Source organism: Mus caroli, unplaced genomic scaffold (genome assembly GCF_978045245.1).
Source record: "Mus caroli unplaced genomic scaffold, Mus_caroli_1 scaffold_4, whole genome shotgun sequence".
NCBI lineage: Eukaryota > Metazoa > Chordata > Mammalia > Rodentia > Muridae > Mus > Mus caroli.
Window position 1 is genome coordinate 130,970,119 of NW_028227259.1, and position 22,733 is coordinate 130,992,851.

General features: G+C 41.0%; 1 long non-coding RNA gene across 2 annotated transcripts in view; it reads left to right on the forward strand.

Annotated features, from left to right (window-relative positions):
* Window positions 1-674: 674 nt before the first annotated feature.
* Window positions 675-22,733, forward strand: part of LOC115031127 (uncharacterized) — a 49,332-nt gene continuing 27,273 nt past the window's right edge. The window contains exons 1-5 of one of the 2 annotated variants that reach the window (XR_003836741.2): window positions 675-819; window positions 6,515-6,588; window positions 7,285-7,439; window positions 7,743-7,876; window positions 11,762-11,975. This is a non-coding gene — a long non-coding RNA (uncharacterized LOC115031127). Of the gene's footprint in view, window positions 820-6,514; window positions 6,589-6,624; window positions 6,731-7,284; window positions 7,440-7,742; window positions 7,877-11,761; window positions 11,976-22,733 lie in introns of both variants that reach the window. The other variant, XR_003836740.2, reaches the window with a different exon arrangement.

Here is a 22,733-nt window from a genome sequence, read left to right on the forward strand (position 1 = left end):
GTTTTTCATGGCTTCATATTTTACACAAATGGAATAATTTCTGTGAAAATATCAACTTGTTTTTATTATTCATATTATATTTGTATGGCTCATTAATAAGCACACACAGTTTTATTTCATTGATATTCCTGATAAAGTACGTACCATGTCATACAATCAGTCCTTAAACAAGGGACGGGAAGGGAACACACTTATGCTGATTGTGTGTGTGTGTGTGTGTGTGTGTGTGTGTTTGCTTGTTTTGTCAAGTTGACAGTTGACATAAAGTGGAGTTGTCTAAGAGGAGGGAACATCAGTTACGAAAAATGCCTTCAGCTAGACAGTGGTGGAAAACACTTCTAATCTCAGCACTCTGAAGGCAGAGGCAAGTGGATCTTTGTGAGTTTGAGGCCAGCCTGTTCTACAGAATGACTTCCAGGACAACCAGGGTTACACAGAAAAACTCTGCCTCAAACAAACAACTTCCTTTATCAGATTGGCCTGTTGACAATGTGGATGGGACATTTTCTTGATTAATGGGTGGTATGGGGGAGGGGAGATCCAGGTCACTGTGGGCCGTGCCATTCCTAGGCTGGTGGTCCTGGGTGCTATAAAAAAGCAGGCTGAGTAAGCTGTGGGAGCAAGTTAACTTTAAGCAGCATCCCTCCACGGTCTTTGCTTCATTTCCTTCCTCCAGGCTCCTACCTAGACTTCCGTTTATGATGGACTGTGATGGGGATGTGTAAGCCAATAAACCTTTTGTTCGCCAAGTTGGTTTTCATCATGGCTATTGTCACAGTAGCAGAAAGCACACTAAGAGGACATCTCTGCTAAGCCAAGGTTTGTGTTTGAGAAAGTCCCCATCTGCTCTGGGTTCTGTCTCCTTATGAATGCTCAGACCTGGAGTCACACTGCTCTATCTCACTTTTTTATTCTTTACAAGTTTACATGTTAATCATTTACAGATTTTCTTTGCAGATGGTTAGATTTTCCTTCATGTTTTGTAAACCAGAACCAGAAATCTCTAATGGCCAGGTTGCCACATCCTGCACTAATGAGACAGAAATGGGACCCCGTCTCTGTTATGTAGGTAGGTCCAATATCATGGACTCCCTCAAAGCCCATTTCTGGAGTCTCCCTAGGCCTGTGCATCTTGTTTTGGGATAGTGTACCATATACCAGCCCTGGGATGCTCAGAGGAATTGCAGGGATCATACCCTTCTCGTTCTCCTTGTGGTTAATTTATCACAGAGACTAATTTGGTTGGGAATTCAAATTAGACATATCTTCACAGTTGTCATTAATCACACCCTTTAAAAGTGCTTCTGTTTCCCAGGACTGGGGTATCTCAGAATGTCTGACAAAGTCCAGATGTGACTGTGTGTCACTCTTCTTGGGAGAAAAAAAAATACGGTGACAGAGATTCTGTCCCCTGTGGGATTCCAGCCCAAGTAAATAGCTTAAAGATACTGAAGGCCTGAGGAGATATAGAGGTTTGAATTGTCTGCCCCAGAGAACCTGAATAAGGACCTCTAGGTATTAAGGATAGAAGTCTGTGTAATTCACCTGCTTGACAATCATGAAGTTTGATAAACCTGGTACAATGCATTTCAATGTCCCCCATTCCAGACATGGGCCTTTCAATGGCTATTGAGCCCACTGGAGTCCTCTAGAGTCTTGGCATTTCCCCTGTTGAGCACATGACCTGCATTTTAAGAACTCCTTAAGTACCCATGATATCTACATGGCTGATGACTCTAGCCACAGATTCATCTTATCCAGAGAGAGTTGTTATCTTGAAAAAATATTGTAATTGCAATTAATATAGTATTAACTGTTATTTAATTTTATACCAGCATTTTATATTTTGTTATTAAATTTCACTCATTTAATATTTACATATGATTATTTAATTAGAATTTAATTTGAAATTTTATAAGATAATTATTATTTTAATTATTATAATTAATTATAGTTTAAATTTTAAATTATGTGTATATTTGTGTTCATGTGGATATGTGTACATGAGGCCAGACATATCAGATCCCCTAGAGCTGGAGTTATAAATAATTATGAGTCACCTGACATAGTTACTGGGAAATGGGAGAACAGAAAGTGCCCTTAACTGCTAAACTGTCTCTCCAGCCCTGAGAGCACCTTGCACATCAGGCAATGGTTTGCACGTTTCCTATAAGCCAGGCACACTGTAAGACCAGCAGGGACATACCTCATCTTACTTTGAAGGACTGGGAAGCAGAGGGCACATTCCCTGTCCACAGCCCCACTAGAGACTATCATTTGACTCCTCCAACCTTGCAGGATATATGCCAAGGAAAAGTTCAAGGAAGAAAATTCCAGTTACATCAAGACACACACACACTTCATGAATAGTAGAAGACTGGAAAGTCTAAGGTACCCCTTGAGAAGTTGTCTTAGGGTTTTACTGCTCTGAACAGACACCGTGACCAAGGCAACTCTTATAAGGACACCATTTAATTGGGACTGGCTTAGAAGTTCAGAGGTTCAGTCTATTATCATCAATGCAGGAGCGTGTATTGTGTGTACAAAGCTCATAGCATCCTCTGAAATTCAATGTCATTGTCATTCGTATTTTCTGAAATAAAAACGTCAAGGCTCATTGGTGAAGAGCGTTTACTACTCTTTCACGGGACCAGAGTTTGGTTTCTAGCACTCATGTTGAGCAGCTAACAAACATCTGTGATTCCAGTTCTAGGGCATCTGACGCCCTCTTCTGGCCCCTGTGGACACTGCACTGTCATGCACATATACAATTTAAGGTTTAAAAAATTTAAATAACTTCTTGAAGATCTTCAGATTCCCAGCCACACTTCTGGGATTGAAACACAGGAGTGTCTGTTTGGCAGTTACTCTCCCCACCTCTCTGGCACCATGGTGAATGCAGCTCTCTCAGGAAGGTGGCAATGACTGTGTCTCCTATCACTATGAAAACAAAGACAATGTGAATGCATTTGCATTTCTCTCGACCAGACTTTGTAAACAGTTGTGTTTGTATGTTTCATCTTTCACAGCACACTAGTTTGAGCTGCTTTTCTGCTTTTGTTCTCGTGTTTTCCACTTTCACGGAGGTGAAAATGTAGCATAATAGTCACAATGCATATGGGTTCATCACTTTGTATTGTTGACACTTTTCAATAACACAGTGAGTTGGATTATCACTAACAACAGCAACAGGAATAAAAAGTACAACCATGGCACCCCGAGGCCAGTGACATGTCTGGCTTAACACCTGTCCGTGTCCTCAGGGCCATAATCTTTTGTTTATAATGTTTACAATGTGAGCCCAGGGGCCAGACTCTCTAGACTGCAGTTCAGCTGTGAACTTGCCTTATGAATATGAGAATTTTCTTTCTTTGAAATATGTGTGTGTGCATGCCTGTATGTGTGTGTATGTGTGTATGTATGTGTGTGTGTATATATGGGTTGTGGGTGTATGTGTATGTATATGTGTATGTATATGTGTGTGTATTCCTGTGTATGTTTGTATATATGTGCATGTATGCATGTGTATATGTGTGTGTTTATGTGTACATATACGTGTGTATATGTGGGTATGTAGGTATATGTATGTGTATGTGTGTATATATGTGTGTGTATGTGTGTATATGTATGTGTGTATATTTGTGTATATATGTGGGTGTGTATGTGTGTGATCATGTGTGTATGTATGTGCATGTTTGTGAGTGTGTGTATGTGCATATATGTTTGTGTACATGCTATATGTGTATGTGTGCACACATTAAGCAGTGATTTTTTATTTTTTTATTATCAGTCAATTCCCACCCCCAAGGAGCTATTTATCACATTTTCACACACTTTTTCCTTAGTCACTGACCCCATGAACTTCTTAATTAAAAAAATTTGAGGCTTTCATGCATGAGTGCTGATTCAAATAATTCTCACCCCTCCCTTCGTCCACTCTTCACATTCACCCTCTCAAATCATTGGCATTTAATTATTTTTACACATATACTTACATGTATACATATGTACATACACAAATACTTATAAATATGTTTTTACATGTAAATACAGCCTGCTGAGTTCATTTAGTGTTTCTTGCATGTACATGTGTTTAGGGTTGATCACTTAGGACGGGAGGACCTATCAGGGGTCTCATCCCTGGAGAAGACTGGTCATCGCTCTCTTAGCAGCCATTGAGTGCCCACACATAGGAGTGAAACCTTGTGAGGTTCCCCATGTATGTTGCTATGCCAATAGGTGCTGTCATTGTGCATGTCTTGGTTAGTCATATATGATGGTTTGAATGAGAATGGTGCCCATAGGCTCATATATTTGGATACTGAGTCCCTACTTGGTTGGACTGTTTTGGAAGGTCTAGGAGATGTGACTTTGTAGAAAAAAGTACCTTGTACTTGTGGATCAGATGTGAGTTCTCAGTTAGTGCTGCAGGGCCATGCCTGTCTACTTACTGTCATGTTATGTACTGTGATGGTGACCTTTGATGGTTATAGACCAACCCTTTGGCACTGGGAGACTCTAACTTCAATTATTTCTTTTATAAGTTATCTTGGTTGGCCATGGTATCCTATCTTGACAATTGAAAAGTAACTCAAGTAAAATGTATCTTTTATAAAGACTTGTTTCACTTTTAAAAGTGTGTGTGTGTGTGTGTTTATGCCATGTGGATGCAGGTTTTTTGTAGAGACCAGAGAGAGCAAGAGATCCCCTGCCATTTGAGTTATAGAACGGTGTGAGCAACTGGGGTATGTGCTGGGTGCAGAACATGGATCCTCCTCAAGAGGAGTATGAACATTTAACCTCCTCACCATCTCTCAAACCCAGTGCATCCTGTTCCTATTTGCACCTTCCTGGAACCTCCCAAGGACCTCCTGAAACTCTCCTAATACCTCCTTTTCCCATTTCATCTCTTCCTTAAAAAAAAACAAAAACAAAAAGAAAAACAAAAACAAAAAACCAAAAAACCAAAAACAAAACAAAACAAAACAAAACAAAACAAAACAACAACCTACCCACTGAGTCCAGTTAATTTTGCCTATATGTGGTATATGACTGTGGGGTTATCTTCCAGGGAATGGTCACAGCCAAAGAAAAGTCCCTCTCCTTTCATGAACAGCCATCAACTACCAATGTCCCTTTAGCTAGGAGCAGGACCTTCTGGTGCAGTTTCTTATATTCTTTGTCAAGCACCCATTAGCTTGCAGGATTCCAGGTACTCTTAAATGGGCAGAGGGTGAGGTGTGGCAAGAAGGTCAAGATACACAGTGCATGCTGATGGGCCACGGTAAAGGTGGACATCAGTGTCCTCCTGGCCCTAGTATCATAGACGAGCCCACTGAGACTCTCTACCTCTGCAGACATCACAGTTCTGGGTCTCTCACAGCAGCGTCTGGGGATCCAGTGGGATGCACATTTTTTTCAAACTTTTGGATTAAGAGATGAGACTTTAAATTTGTACGAACAGCACAGATGGCTGCTTTTTTTTTTATGAGAATAACATTCTCATTATTTTTAGAAGGGATAAGAATGATTGCATAAGGAGAAAAAGTACTCTTTTATGTAAGAAACTTACATAATTAGGATTTCTCACATTTCTGTCTCACCCTTCCTCTCTTATTTCCATTTCTCTGTTTGACCTTGTGTGTGTTGTTCAAATGTAGAGAAGCCAGCATGTGTCTATCTAACATCGCAGCAAAATCCATCCAGCCGTATGAATAAATATTGCCCATTTTTTTCCATTTTCTTTGAATTATGTTACCAAATGAGATGTTAAACACAGACTCATGGGACATGTTTGATAACTAGTAAAGTGAATCTATGAATATATTCCTGACAAAATGTCCCACAGATACTGCAGTCTTTGAATTCTGACAACTTTGGGCGGGATCGTTTTAATAGAATATAATGGACAAGCTGCCTGGAACACTTTGATAAGAATTCTGATGGCTGTTGAATGTAACTACCCAGTGCACTGGGTCAGAAGGACAGAGAGGGACTTAATTTAAAACATTTTAAACCCTCATTAGTAGGAAATGTGTAAAACGAAGATGAGAGCCATGTAGTTATCAAGGAGGAGGGAAGCGAGCGAGCTCAAAGCCAGGGCAGCATCCGTTAGCTGTTGGGATCCTTGCAGGGACATTGTTATGGCCAGGCAGGTGATGTGGGTGATTTCTTAAGCACTCATGGTTCACATGTCTCCTTGTGTGTAGTTAAATATCTACAAGTGGGTTTCTGTGTCCAAGCATGTATGCACCTCCAGGATGATCAGACGTTGCCAGACATGGCTTCTCGGCCTTTTGGCTAAGATCAAGTGTAGACGTTGCCAGACATTTCTTTAAAGTGGCTTAAAAAGTAAAAACTTTCCATTTTTATCCATGCACAGAACAGTTCTCACCTCAAATGAAAGAAAATATAGTTTATTCTGGATTGAAATATTAGTGACCAGGACTGGGGAATGCACATTTGGGTTATTCCAAATTTCACGTTCCAATATATGAGCACTTTCCAATTTCAGGAAGATTTTTATAGCAGAAGAAAAAAGAAAATAAAAATGAAATCAAGATAAACACTTTGATGGTGATTACAAAGGTAAGTTCCAGCTATAAGAAGCAATCTCTGCCCTAGGCCTCAGACACTGTCTGAAGAGACTCGGACTTTTAGCTGTCGGTAGTGGTCTGCTTAGTTAACACAGTCCAAAGGTTTTTCCTCTTCATTACAAGATAACCCAGAGGTAAGCAAAGAATGACTCTTCAGGGTGGGGGTGGGGGTTGTCAAAACAAGACCAAGATGGACTCTAATTAAGCAGCAAACTTGAAATGCTCTATTCTCCATCACAGAAGTTATTTTTCTTTAGTTTTTAAAATTTATTCCTAAGTTTGTTATTGCTGTTAATCTTCATCGTTGTGTGTGCACGTGTATGTGCATTCACATGCCTGTGTGCATGTGGACATGCTATAGCATGTATACGGAGGTCAAAGATCAATGCTATAGACTTGGTTCCCTCCTGTCACTTTTAACTGGGGTTTGGGGATTGAACTCAGATTGTCAGGATTGTGCAGAAAGCTCCTTTCCCCACCAAGGCATTTTGTCTTCTTACGAGCCTTGTAGATGACTCCGTGTAGGGAGTAGATCTTTTTAGAAGTCTTCACTCACTTTTCTTACAACCTCATTCACAGCCACATTTTCAGACCTGGCTATTTCCTACTGGCTGTGGGATGCTCTCATAGGCAAAGTGACATTAGTCCGACTCCCAGTGAAGCTGAGCCTGGCTTTATATATTTACAGATCCCTTTGTGAATAACACATCAAAAAGCCAGCCTGTTCCTGTTCTACACCTGGACCATGACTCATTCAAATGCTGGAGACTCTAGGCCTCTGGTGTCCTCTAAATAAATGAGACCAGCAAAGAATCCCAGAGAAGCAAAAGTAAATTCTTTAAGGTGAGCTGTTAGACTCCAGCCCCAGAGACTGCTGATCAAATGAAGTGCTCGTGACTATTTCACCACTTCCCAAGTAAAGGCACAGAAGTCATTGAAAAAGGAGTCAAAACTCCCCCCCCCCCATTTTTTTTAAAAAGAAACTTTGTGTAGGCACAAGGCCATGTAGCCCCACATAATTTTCTGAACTCTGAGGTCAAGGATAACCTCAAAAAAGTTTACCTTTGTTCATTAGACTCATTTTAAACTCTGAATACATAAGTTTCAAGGTGCTATTCTTTTTTGTTGGTGTGTTTGTTTTTCCAGATATAATTTCTCTGCATAACCCTGGCTATCCTGGAACTTGCTTTGCAGTCTAGGCTGGCCTCAAACTCAGAGATTGGAGACTGCCTCTACCTCTGCTACTGGTGTGCTGGGATTAAAGCACACCTGGCTTCAAGGTACTATTTTAAGAGAAAAATGAAGATGTATCAGTCACCTTTCAGAGAGTTGGGAGAAGGGGAAGGCTGGATTCCCAGGAAAGGGAATGAGCACCTGCTGCCTGCACTGGCTGTTGACACCAAAAATGGTCATAACTTTGGCAAGGTCTCATTGTATTCCCACAGGGAAGGCTGGGAAGGCTGGCTGCTCTGTTCAACTTCTTTCTTTGTCCTGATTCTTCTAGAACTGGGGATCCTGGCTGTGAACTGTGATCTTTCCCTTGTCTAGTGAATAAAATGGGAAAGAGAAATACATATTTGGAATGGGATTAAAAACATTGTCAACATTGTCCCCATTCACATTGATTTGCAAACTAATTATTTAGGGGGAAAAACCTGTGGTGTGTGTGTATGTGTGTGTGTGTGTGTGTGTGTGTGTGTGTGTGTGTGTGTGTACATGAATCATTCAAAATAAAGGCTATACATAACTCCAATCTAAGCCTAAAGGAGAAACTCCAGTTGTACAAAGTTCAAATTTGTAGGATGCTTACCTGCAAGCCTGGAAGATGATACAGACCTGAGTTCCTGGAGGGGGTCACATAGTTATTTCTGCATTCAGACTTAGCTGGTGTAGGAGGAAGGCACAGTCCAGTATACTGGAGTGCTCTCAGGTGGGGTCAGCAATGTTGAGGCAATAGTACCCCAGTTCCCACTGAGCTGTCAAAATTTAAAAACAAAAGGGTGGATATGTAGGAGAAACAGCTGCTGCGGCAGCCACCTCTACCTAAATGCCAAAGGCATCTCCTGCAGGAGGACCTAATTGAGACCAAGGATTGCTGATGCAGACAGTGCCATCCAATCAGGAACTGCTATTTAAAAGAGGCACCTTTTGGGGACCAATGGAGCAAGGGTGGAGGGTATTAAAGGAGCTCACAGCAGTGTTAGATGATCTTGCTGCATCTTTTTTCACCTGCTCCCGAGTCTGTGTCGTTGATGCCAGGCCACCTCATCTCCAACCTCCAAGGGCAGGTAGGGTCAGGTGGCAAGTATTCCAGGGCACAGGCAGCAAGCTGGTTCAAATCTTGCCAAGGTGACACTGGGTGACAAGGTTTATGAGTCTATATAATCTGCAGGGCTGGGAGGATGGCTCACTGGGTAAAGCACTTACCACACAATCATGAAGACCTGAGTTCAGATCCCTTAGTACCCAGACAGGGAACTGAGCCTCCGTAATCACAGGGCTCCTATGGTGAGATGGGAGATGGAGACAGGAGAATACCTCCTCACATTCCTGGGACTAGCAAACAGGAAACTGTCTTAAACAAAGTGTACAGTGAGAAGCAACAATGAGAGATGCTCCCATGTCTTTGCAGATCACGGCACGTAGAAGGATGTCCATGCACTCAAGCACACAGATTTTAGATTATGATCTTGTAGTTTGAGGGTTTAGCGTGGAGTGTAGAGAGAGAAATGATACCTAATGAATGGCTTTTAAACAGAGGAAATGAAACATTAAAGGCTAGTTTCAGTGCAGAAGTTACTAATATCCCACTAATCTAAGTGCAGGTCCTAAGGGACCCCCACCCCACTCAAGCTGGATAAAAACACAAGCTTCTCTTTATGGTTGACTTTGATCCACAAGTGTAGAAGCATTTTTATTGACTCTTTCAAGTTGGGAGACATGGGCAGAATTTCTAACAAATGATAATGAGTATTTTGTATAAACTCTCCATGTCTTTAAAGGCTGGAGATGTTTTAGCGGGGGAAACACAATCTGTGAATCAAGGAAGTGCTTGGATCTTTTCTGACCCTTTTTTGTCTGTCTCACTGACACATTGGCCAGTCTTTGGGGATCTTGAAGAGATAAGAGATGTGCTTTGGGGCTACAGAATCAGGAGCCATCGAAGGTGAAATGCTTGCCTTACAAACTGAGGACTTATGCCTCATCCCCAGAACTCATGTGAAAAAGCCAGGTAGAGTGGTGTGTGGTTGTAACTTCAGTGCTGGGAAGTGGGGACAGATGGATCACTAGGGCTTACTTTTTAGCCAGACTCTGGAAACTGGCAAGTTCCAGCCCAGTGAGAGACCATGTCCTAACAACAAACAAACAAAACCACAAAAAAACAGTGGATGGGCAACAGACAGATTGCTTCTACACAAGTTATTTTGTCAAACACAGACTCCGAAATTAATGTGCAATAATGCTTCTCAATTGGAAAGAAGGCATATTATATATTGAGAGGACATTCAGGCCGGTCCTTAAGAGAGTCCCTGATATAAGTCTGATATAGCTGTCTCCTTACAGGCTCTGCCAGTACCTGACAAATACAGAAGTGGGTGCTCACAGCCATTGGACAGAGCACAGGGTCCCCAATGAAGGAGCTAGAGAAAGTACCCAAGGAGCTGAAAGGGTTTGTAGCCCCATAGGAGGAACAACAATATGAACTAACCAGTACCCCCAGAGATCTCTGGGACTAAATCACCAACCAAAGAAAACACATGATGGGACTCATGGCTCCAGCTGCATATGTAGCAGAGGATGGCCTAGTTGGTCATCACTGGGAGGAGAGGCCCTTGGTCCTGTGTAGCTTATATGCCCCAGTATAGGGGAATGTCAGGGTCAGGAAGTGGGAGTGAGTGGGTTGGTGAGCAGGGGGAGAGGGAGGGTGTAGGGGTTTTCCAGAGGGGAAACTAGAAAGGGGGATAACATTTGATTTGTCAATAAAGAAAATGTCTAATAAAGAGAGAGAGAGAGAGAGAGAGAGAGAGAGAGAGAGAGAGAGAGAGAGAGAGAGAGAGAGAGAGAGAGCCTGATAACATTCAGTGTGTCCTGTCTGATGTAAGCAACACAGCCAGAGACAGTTCTATTCATTTTCTGCTTTTCGATTAAAACAGTCATGGATGGACTCTTTGTTTTCTCTCTCCCAGTTCCCCTCCCCTCCATCTCCGTCTTTAATTTTTTAAATTGTAAGTCACAGTGAAGTCACAATAGGGTGATGGGTTTTTATGATTAAACACTTAACACTTACTGAAGACAATATGCACACACACACACACACACACACACACACATGCATATCTCACAAAAAAACTGGTTTTACTAAGTTGATTGTATCAGAGACAAGGCTGGGGGAGGGGGGTCAGAGGCTTCTGCAAGTGTCTATGGTTGGACCTTGAGAGGGAAGAGGAGACAATTACAGAGAACAAACACATAGCTCCTGCCACCTCTCTGCCACTCAGTTGGAAAGGGAACGCTCATCATTGTGTCTGTCTAGATTTGAGGTCTCAGGGCAATGGGTAATGGATTCTGGTCTCATTATTCACTGGAGAGACTGAGAAGCAAAGACCGGAGAACTGTATTTCTCCATGTAACAAGTCAATGAAGTAGTCATACAGGGCATGTGGATATTGATCCCTGACATCACCTTCCGGTCTCAGTACATGTACAAATACACACACACACACACACACACACACGAACATTCATATGGCACATAAATATGCTACATATATGCAACATATGCACACCTCAGGCATCTTTATTTCTATTTTTATAGTAAGTCAAAGGATTGGAAAGGGGAATTCTTTCTTTTCCCCTCTCAAAAGAGAGCCATGGGGGAGGGATATGGCTCAGGTGAGCTTCATCATTGTTGGACTGTAGCTCCTTGCCCGTGACGAGCAGTGAAGGCATGTCTATGGCTCCCTGCTGCATGCATCTCACTTTTTTGAAGCATGAGATTATGCTACTGTTGTTTTTGCCCTATAACAGGGTGGCTTTACCAGCTTGTTCTCTCTCTCTCTCTCTCTCTTGCTCTTTTGCTCTCTATCTCTATCTATCTATCTATCTATCTATCTATCTATCTATCTAATTTCATAAGTTAACACAACATGTGATTTTCATTTCAGCTCCTTATTGGCCTTTGCCTTTCCCATAAGGCACTTTGCTGGTGGTGTGCTGGGATATTCCAGCAAACAGAACTATGGGATCCCTGAACTATGGCCTGGGTATTCATTGACCAGTGAGCAGCTTCCTTGTGGGAACCATGTATCTCTCCACTTTGTTCCTATATTTGTAAAGTGTCTGGGATGAAAGCAGGACGTACCTCCAAGGGTCCTTGAGGTGAGCACATAGAGACACCTTCAACTCTTTTCATGGGTGTATGTAGCATATTTGTGTGTTGTATGAATCTTAGCAGGTGTGTGGGCATGCATGCATGTGTGAGTGTGTGTGTACGTCTACCAAGGCCTGAGGGTACTGTCAGGAATCCTTTTCAATCACTCTATCTTTTCATTCTTCCAGTCAGGGTCTCTTAATCAAACCCACAACTCCAAGATATGGTCAGTCTCACTTGCCAGCTAGTTCTAGGGATCCTTCTCCACCTTCTGGGGCTGGAATTACACATGGGCCACTACTCCCTTTGGCATTTAGCTAGGTGTCTGCAGATTTGAACTTTAACCCTCCCCTGTGGAGCAAAGAATTTAATCTCTAAATCATCTCCCTGCCTCTCCAGCTGCCACATAATAGGCTCTTGGCCAGTGTTAATTATAACTAGTGTCCATGTGAACTATTTTGTACTTGAATAGCAATTCTGGCCATGAACACAAAGATCACCGCAATTCTTCAGTGTGCTGATGTGGAAAGCCCTCTGGGTATACTGAGGCAGAGTCTGGTGTTTGGGGGTAATAAAGGCACTGGTAAGGACTGGAGGGGAACATAATCCTATTTTGTAGGTGGTTGCCATCAACTTTAGCAAAAGCATGAATTCTCATAGTTGTACTATTCCTGACAATCACCTTGCCCTGTCAGTTCCTATGACCATGTGTCCTGTGCCCAGCCATGTTCTTGTACCTTGTGAAAACAACCAAGCAGGTAGGGGACACTGAGTGATCTGCAATTGGCTCTAGAGTACTGGTACTCAACCTGTGGATCATGATCCATGAGGGGTCAAATGGCCCATTCACAAGGTCACCTAAGAACATTGGAAAACACAGATATTTACATCATAATTCATAACAGCAGCAAAATCACAGTTATGAAGAAACAATAAAAATAATTTTAAGGTTGAAGGTCACCACAATATGAGGAACTGTATTAAAGGGTCACTGCATTAGGAAGGTTGAGAACCACTGCTCTAGAAAGATGACTGAATCTTTCACTCAGAGTCCACTCTTACAATTCCAGTTCAGTCCAAACCTACACAAAGAAGGTTGAAAGTAAAGAACAGTGAAGCCATTGTTACTAGATGGTAGAGTATCTAGGGCCTTTCTACCTGACCACTTGTGGCTACTTCACAGGCCAACTGCCTATAGGAGTTGTCAAACTTGAGTCAAATGCCAGTCCCCGGGATCTTTGAGTCCAGTGGGCACAGTCCAAGCTATCACATTTGGCTTGGGAGAAGAAGACAGGACCCTTCTCTCTGATCTATGTAATCTCAGAGGTAAAAATACTTGCTGAACACATAAGGACTCACATTTAAATCTCCAGATCCCACATAAATGCCAGCTTGAAACTCCAACTTCAGAAGGCAGAACCAGAAGATCCCTAGACCAAGCTGGCTAGAAGAGTAGACATTTCAAAGATATCTGAGTTGTAAGAGACCTTGCCTCAATGAATACAGTAGGATAGTGTATTCTAATGAATACATCCACCTCTGAATGCCACACACATGCGTGCATACATACAACACACAAAATCATACACAGCAAATACATACATGCATACATATATACAAAAATGCAAAAAGAAACCACCACCAACAACAACAAAATCCATTTTGGCTGAGTATGTAAGACAAAAATCACAAAAGATTCTAAGTGAGCTCCTTTGTTTACTCCCACAGGTGGCAGCAACTTAAGCAAACATGCAACAAAGGAGGGCAGGAAAATCTGTGTGTTTGGTCTCCCGACTCCTTCCCCTCAGGGGGAGGTCCTGGGATTGGGAGCACAGTGAATGGCCATGTGCCAGCCCTAAATGCTGTGTGTCGATTAATTAAGTTTTTCCTCATACCGCCATTTCCAATAAAGGAGTTTGAAATGAAAACATCTCATTCACAGCTCAGGAACTCCAGTATTTTAGTCACAGAGAAATCTGCTTATTTACGCTGTAGGAAGAGATGTGCAAAGGAGCCAGGAATCACTCCAGTCTGTTGTGATCTGGCGAAACTTCTCTTTGCGCATTTTGACAGTTTTTATAGCACTTCTCCATAACACACGTTCACGCTTTCTTTCCGCCTATCTTGATACCTCACCTATTCATAAATATCAGGCCAATTTCAACATCCTTCATGAAACTTTTCCATGGATTTAGGGTTATTTTTTGAACATCAAGTCCTTCCATATTTTCCCGTTTCTAGGTGGAGTAAGAAGTCACTCACTGAATTGATGTTGGATTTATTCAAGCATCTCTACTGGACCGACTTATGGGTGGTGTGATTTTAATTTGGGTTTCACTTCATCATTCACATTGGCTATTTGGATTTTGAAAAATATGACTAGTACATATGTGATCCGTGTAATTGACTTTTCCATGTGCTAGTTTGGGTTGCTCGTTAGAACATTGTGTGGGGTTGAATAGAGCTGACCCTCAGGTGTCTAAGTCAGAAAGGCGACTCTAGCTTTCCAAGACCCATGAGCCTGGAAATACAAGCTCATGACTTGTGCAAATCTGCTCGGAGTGACTGGTTATCCAGCAGTAGCTTACTCATGAACAAGCCTTGACCTCTTCTTTCTCCAATATCTTTTTACCCCATGTAAACCTGGTGGGGAAACAGGCAGGAAATAACTGATGGGTGAGGTGAAATATACTGTCTTAGTTTGGGTTTCCATTGCTGGGAAGAGACACCATGACCAAGGCAACTCTTACAAGGACAACATTTAATTGGGGGTGGATTACAGGTTCAGAGGTTCAGTCCATTATCATCATGGTGGGAAGTGTGGCAGCTTGCAGGCAGACACGGTGCTGGAGGAGCTGAGAGTTCTGTATCTTGATCCAAAAGCAGCCAGAAGGAGGGTCTCTCCTGCAATGGGCAGAGCTTGAGCATAGGACCTCAAAGCCTACCCCCACAGTAACACACTTTCTCCAACAAGGCCACACATTCCAATGGTGGCACTTTCCATGGACCAAGCATATTCAAACTACCACACATGCAATTAATGGGCACACACACACACACACACACGGCAGGATTGAAGAGAGTAAACTTGAACACCTAACAAAATATATCATCCAACACAAGGATGAAGTACAAGAATGGACAGACACACAGAAGTGAATACTGCAGCATTTCCAGAGAAAGACTTGGAAAAAAAGGGAAAGCAGGATATTTTAAAGAACAATACACAGAAAATGTTCAAATTGGATGAAAATAGAAACTCCAAATCTAAAAATTACTAATGTACTGAAGTCCAAAAACCATGAAAATTTTATAAGACTATTCATGATAGAGTATGAGCTAGTGATAAGAAAGAAACATGGAAGCAACTGGCTTTGTTTCCCTGGGACAATGACAGCAGATTTATCACTGAAATGTTATAAACAAAAAGGCACTACAACAAAAAAACCCACCAGTACTGAGAGCTAAAAAGAATACTAAACAAACTTGTCACACAGAATTCTTCCCATTCAATGTCTTCCAGGAACTAAAACAATATAAAGTATATTCCAGGCATACAAAACTACTTTATAAAAAAAGGGCATCACTACAAGACTTATTTTTCTGAATTTTATGTTAATTAAAAATGAATATATTTACAGGATATCATGTTACACTTTTATCCACATTTACCATGCAAAATAATTAAATCAGATAGATAAACAAGTGCTTGATGTCATATCCAGAAGTGTTGGTGGTGGATGGAGAGTGGGCTCAACCATGAAGAACTCTGTCCAAAGGACCCAAGTTTAGTTCCTAGTATCCACATGAGGTGGCCCACAACTCCCTCTCAAGGGTATCTGAATCTGTGTTCCTCTTCCTATGTCTTTAAGCACTCCCTCCCCACATAATTAGAAATAAACTTTTAAAATAAAAATAAACTGGCAAAGTTCTATAACACCTTTAATCTTCAATAATATACAAATGTTACTTCTTGGTGTTGTTGGTCATTGTGTCTTGGTTACATTAGGCCAACATCTGTAAAGAACTACATGAGATACGGATAGGACTGTGTTGCATTTTGAGGCTGAATGTGAAATCACCTCACTATAAAGCAATAGAGGATGAAACAGGTGTGACATGTAACAAAGGTCACTCTAGAGATTAACAGAGAAGTCTTTGTATTATGTTGTTATATTGTAGATATAACAATATTGTAGACCTATCTACAATTTCCCTAGCATGATGGTTTAAAGGAGAATGTCCCCCATAGACTAAGGTGTTTGAACACTTGATTTCCAACAGGTGGTGCTGTTTGAAAGATTATGGAACCTTTAGTAGCTGGAGTCTAGCTAGTATGTCATTGGGGGTGGGCTTTGAGGGTTTATAGCTTCATCCCACTTCCTACTCTTTCTGTTTTCTATGTGTGGACAAAACTGTGATCTTTCTGCTTCCTGAATATCAGACGAGTTTCATGTTCCCGCTGCTGTGCCTTTCCCATCAGGATGTCAGGATGGACTCTGTCTTTCTGGAAGCGTAAACTACAATAGACTCTTTCTTCCTTAAGTTTTTTTTTTAATCAGGGTGTTTTATTAGAACAACAGAAAGGAAATCAATAAACCTGGATAGTTAAAACAACACACTCATAGAAGGATGAGGAGGCACCACCGAAAACATTGTGCACTAACACCATTATCCAGTGAACTCAGAATGGATACTGACTTATATATGACCACACATTAATTTTAATTCCCTCCAGGAGAAACAGATAACTTTCACAACTCTTGAGAACTCTCTAAACATGACCACTACCAATAAAACAGTACTTCAAATTTTTACCTTTGTGTGTTGGTTACTGAACACAAGCCCTCAAATGTTGTTGAGAAAACAATTTGTTGAGGCAAGTGTGATACCTCTGATCTACACTCTATCCCTAGTTCACTTTCTCTTCAAGAGAGGCTGGTCTGTCTCATGCCAGAATCTCACATCAAATATCCCTTTGTGACAATGATTATTTTGAGGCAGCTTCCATCTTCTTCCCCAAGACCCCAAATTCTTTGTTCATAACTAACCAGGGATATGGGTTGAATTGATGTGGCACGAATGAATTCTCCTTCATAAACTTAACCCCACATTGCTTCCCATAATGATTGATTTTTTTTTTTTTACTTTGATAATGTGAGGGTCCTATCCCACATTTTAAGTAATTATTGTGATGAACTAAGTAAAGCTATAGCTTCCTATAATCTCTTGACCGAGAAGAGTTCAGTTATGCCCCACTTGGGTAATAAGCAAGTTCCTGTTAGCTGAATATTATTTAAATGTGTAATGATAGCATGCCAACATTAACAATGTAGTGAAGGAGAAACTTGGGGGTTCTTTGGAAAGTCAGCTGTGTTGGATGGTGTTTTGCTAAAGCAGACACGTGAAGGTACATCTGCTGATGCAGACCCAGGTGAAAGGCTAAAGCAGACTCTTGAAGGACCATTTTGCTGAAGCAGACACAGATAAATGGATGTTCTGCTAAAACAAGCATGTGAAAGGACACATGATGAAGGATTCCTCATATTGGTTGGCCTAACATTGCATAGTTGAAGTCCATTTGATGAGACTCCACCGAAAGAAATGTACCAAAACACTTCTGGTGATGTGCTAGTGGCTTCTTGCCGCTTCAGTGGACTCTGGCTGATTGGCAGAGTGATGTCAGCTGATACAGACTCACATGGAGTCTTGCTAAGTCAGACTCATGTGCTGAGGCACCCATGAAGGACACATGATGTTTGGAGGGAGGATAAATAAGGACTCAATGGACAGTGATGGGGGCAGAACTTGGCTTGCTGATAGATCTAGCTGTACAACACTTGTTAGTCTCACTGATCTTCACTTCACTGAGAGAGGCACAATCAAGAACTTCTCCTGGTGTTCCCCCTGGTTCCTCCTACTGACTTGTGCTGATTTGGCTGAGGCCTGGTTGTTTCTGCTAGGTCATGCCTCCGTTGCTGATTCATGTTTGCTATCCCCACTCTATTGAACTGGACTGCTGGTATATCCATGATAGTGTCTGTGAGTGAGTGAAAGAGGATGTCAGAACCCCTGGATCTGTAGTTCCAGGCTCTTGTGAGCCACCATGTACTAGGTCTTGAACCCAGATCTTTTGGAAGAGCAGCTGGTGCTCTTAACTGCTGAGCCACCTCTCCAACTAATAACTCACTAACCTGAATCCACCTGAGCACTTTTCTTTTCTCTGTCTTATGAAAACACTATTCTCTACATAATTGTGATTATCTAGACTGGAGAGATCCATAACTCAGCAAATATAAGAAAATGAATAGGAGAAAGATACCTTATTGAAATCCATGCTGAGATGTTGGAAAAGGAGACCGTCATAATAAGATGTAGGCTTCACTTTGCTTTGAGGAGTTGAGGTAGATGGGATAGTGAGTTAGCTTACTTATTTCCTTTTCCTTTGGTCTCAGAAAAACATCCTTGGTGTTCATTTCTGATAAGTTGTTCTAATGCTCCTGACAAATTAGAAATCTACTGATCTTCTCTCAGAATTTATATTCATAAAGCAGAAGGTCTTAGAAAGAAGCAATAGAAGTTGAGGACTGGGTTTGAGTTTGAATCTTTTAAAATAAACAGTTCTAGAGGAAGTATATGACTTCCCTAGGTGTAATTGCTGTAAATATTGTAATATAAATTAACAGTTAGTCTTTCAGATACCATAGTTGATACTGGCTTCCAGTTTGTATTTTGATCCTTGATGATATCCACATTTAGTAAATTCCACTGTGGGCTATGGGTCTCCCACATTCTTTTCAAGAGTGTATATGGATGTTATTCAATCCAGTTGAGTTAGTGGCATTGTGTGTCCATTGAACAGTCATTTGATGCACTAGCCTTAGTTCCAATGGCAGAATACTGAGGCTATAGTATGTATGTATGTATGTACATATGTATGTATGTATATATGTATGTACATGTGTATGTATATGAATATGTATATGTGTGTGTATAATACTCTCTCTCTCTCTCTCTCTCTCTCTCTCTCTCTCTCTCTGTGTGTGTGTGTGTGTGTGTGTGTGTGTGTGATACTTAGTATTCTCTGACTTGGAATTGAACATATGATTACCAAATTCAATTCCAGAGGGAGCAGGATGAATATACACCCAAAGTACCAAATTAGCAACCCCCTTCTCTCCAGCATTATGGGATTTCCCTAAATAACACAGACATTTTCTGAATTCATTACAACACATTTTTTTCCTGTGAAATATAATTGTGGATATTCCAATTTTACTATACTTTCTTAATGAGCCTTCCCATCATCAGTGCAGGCAGAAAACACCTCATGCCTCTGCCCATTTCCTAAGTTAGTAATATCACCTCAGATGAGAAAACATTGCCAAAGCTCCTTCTGGAGGCAAAAAGTCTCAAGGACTCTTCCCAGGTGACAAAGCTAGGCTGGCCATACAAGACAGAGAGTATTTACATTTTCTCATCTCTCTATGTAGCCAAAACATGAATGTTCAGAATAGTGTTGGCCACTGGGCATCCAAATATTATAGCTTGTCTGCCTGGATCAGAAAAGCAGAAATCAACAGGGTAAAAGGTCTTAGCAGAGTCTGATGTCTGTCTATACAGTGTTGTCATAACTTAAGACAAGTAATACATCAGTTTCTGTGTCTGGCTTATTTATGTATAAAACAAATAGGCCATCCACTTACTGAGTGACTACTACTGGTTAAATAATATTGTGGGTGTTAGGAAAACAGAAAGAAATGAGAGTATGCAGTATGCAGAAATGAGTATGCAGAAAGGTTGCAACACAGATTATTTTTGAATTTTAATGTATTATATATTTATATTTACACCTATCCATTGTCCTAGTTTGGTTTGGCTACTGTCTCAATAAAACACTGACCAAGAACAACTTGATGAGAGAGAAGAAAAAGATTATTTGGCTTACAAGTTACAGTCCTTCACTGAAGGAAGCCAAGGCAGGAACCCAAGACAGGAGCTTGAAGCATAGAGAGGCAGTAGTAGCGGTGGAGGCCGGGAGAGGGGATGGTGGGCGAGGTATGCTGCTTACTAGCCTACTTTCCTTGATTCTTGGTCAGCCAATAGCCCAGGACCAACTGATCAAGGGTGGTACCACCCACAGTAGGCTGTGCTCTCCCACATCAATCAGCAATCAAGAGAACGCATCACAGACATGTCAACAGTCCAATCTGATGGAGACAATTCCTTAATTGGAGATTCCTACTTTCCAGATGGCCTAGGTTGCATCAAATTAACAATACAGACTACCTATTACACACACCTTCGCTGACACACCTGGAGGTATGCATGAGTAACCTCCCAGGTACTTCCCAGACCAGTCAAGCAGAGACTACGCATCATAAAGGCCTCCTCAGTGAAGACCTCTTTGTCCCCTGTACATCCTTCTTATAAACACAACCCACCGTCACTGTCTGGCCCTCACACTCTCCACTTGGTTTCTTTGCATGCATTACCACCTGACTTGTTGGGTATTGATTTCAGTGTAGCCCAGCACACTTCATTAGAGAATACAACTCAACGGTACAAGCATTTATTTAAATCATTCTCACTGCTGCATCACTGATGTCAGATCCATGCTCAATATTTTCTTGGTGACTGGTAGATGAGATGTTATCACATCCTATTGTTCTGTGCTACTTTGTGGCTAGCATGGAGGTGGATGGATAGGTCCATGGCTGAGGTAGAGGTGTAACGTGGAGATGATGCTCATTTCTTCCTATCTTGCTCATAGTGGCAGAATGAGTACCAGAAGAGTCAGATCCCTATTTTAGAGTGCCATCTCATGGACAAAGAGTAGCTTCGGCTTTTAAAACTGAAGTCCTGATATGCTCAGTCCTGTCTGTCTGCCATCTGTCTATCTATCTATATCTATCTATATCTATCTATCTATCTATCTATCTATCTATCTATCTATCTATCTATCTATCTATTATATATATCTATCATCTATTTATCAATCTATCACATATTTTCTCATCTATTTATCTATCACCTGTTACATGCTCAATACACCTATATATCAATATGTGACATTACTCCATAACAACATTAGAAGTTATGTAGCTATAACATGAGTTTAAGGCTTCTTCTTACTCTTCTGTATATACATCAGGGTGGCCTCACTGTTCTCTCTTCTGAGCCCAGATTAAATAAGAGCTAAGAAACACAGGCATGGGAGAGCTAGGTGTCTTGGGATCCATGCTCCCTTCTTTAAGACGAGAAAAGGGAACATCAGGAAATACCTATAATCTTTCATCTTGCTATAGAAGTAGCTAACTTGTTATAAAAGTGTAAGAAAGAAATACAAAATAATGCAAATATATAATATAAATGAACAAAATATAAGGGTTTGTGATATACCACATTCATTTCTTTATTCATTTCTTTTGTTTTAAAAATTATAATATAATTACATTATTTCCTCTTCCCTTTCCTCCATCCAAACTCTTCCACATACCTATCCTTGTTCTCTTCCAAATCCATATTATTTTTATTCACAGTCTTTTATTGTTATTAGCATACATATATGTGTATGTGTGTATGTATATATGTACACACACACACACATATATATATGCATATTCCTAAGTACAACCTGCTAGATTTGTTACTTGCATGTATGATTTTAGGAATGAAGATGAGCTGAACATGAACCCCATGCTAACATGGAGGAGAGAAAGCCCACATCCTCACACAAATGCTGATAGCAAGAGAAATCATCGTCTTCCTCAGAGGAAAGCACACTGATTACTTACACGGTGTTGTGCTCACCTTTAACTCCAGTTCCTGTGAAACTGACTTGTCAGTATTCGATCCAAGCAATGAAAAATTACTACATACTGAGTTATAAGATGGTTTGACTATGGGCTCCAGTTGGGACATGTGCTCTTCTAGAAAACCTAAGTTGGTTTATTTTCTTATAAGTGAACTTATCAAAAGGCAATGAAAATTAAATGAACTTAATTTAACCTTAAATGGGTTGCTATGGTGTGACTGAAAGGCATATTATCTAAGATACTGAAATCCATTTACTTAGATCATATAAATCAAAGTATTAAATGATAAGTGTAACAATATGCCCCTCAGACTGATATTTTGGCTTTAATGAGAAACTGAGATGATCAGAATATGAGCCTCTTCTAGCCCCATAACAAAAATAAGTCACAGATTATCCTTTTAGATAAATTTAGATAAATTTTAACTATGGGTTTTTGCTTTCACAGACACCTGACTTAACCAGATTTAAAACTGTATTATTAAATACCACAGCACCTGGCAGATGAATTTTCTTGTTGTTTGTTTTGCTTGTCTTGGGCTATGGCTTGATGAAGGATGTTGAGGCTAATCATAGTCCTGACATTAGTACAAAGTACTCTGAGCAGGGCAGACAGCTTGCTGACGGCTGCTAATTCCCCACCTCCTCCCCAGTCTCCTTCAGCAGCCATTTTGCAGGTGAGTAAAGAGAGGTAGGGAAAGGTGGGGCTGCTCTCTCATGAGATCACACTTAGGAAGTAGTTGAGCTGGAGTACAAACCTATAACCTGAAAACATTAATTCTTAGGTAAACAGGAAGAGATAGGTACAGTGGAGACAGATGGAGAAAGACTGTTGCATAACCTCCACACATCCTGTAAGAACAAGAACATCTTTGGTACTTTCCATGGAACACCCCTTCTCCCAGCACTGGGGTTCCAGAGTAGAGCGACTCTGAAGCTGGGTTAATAT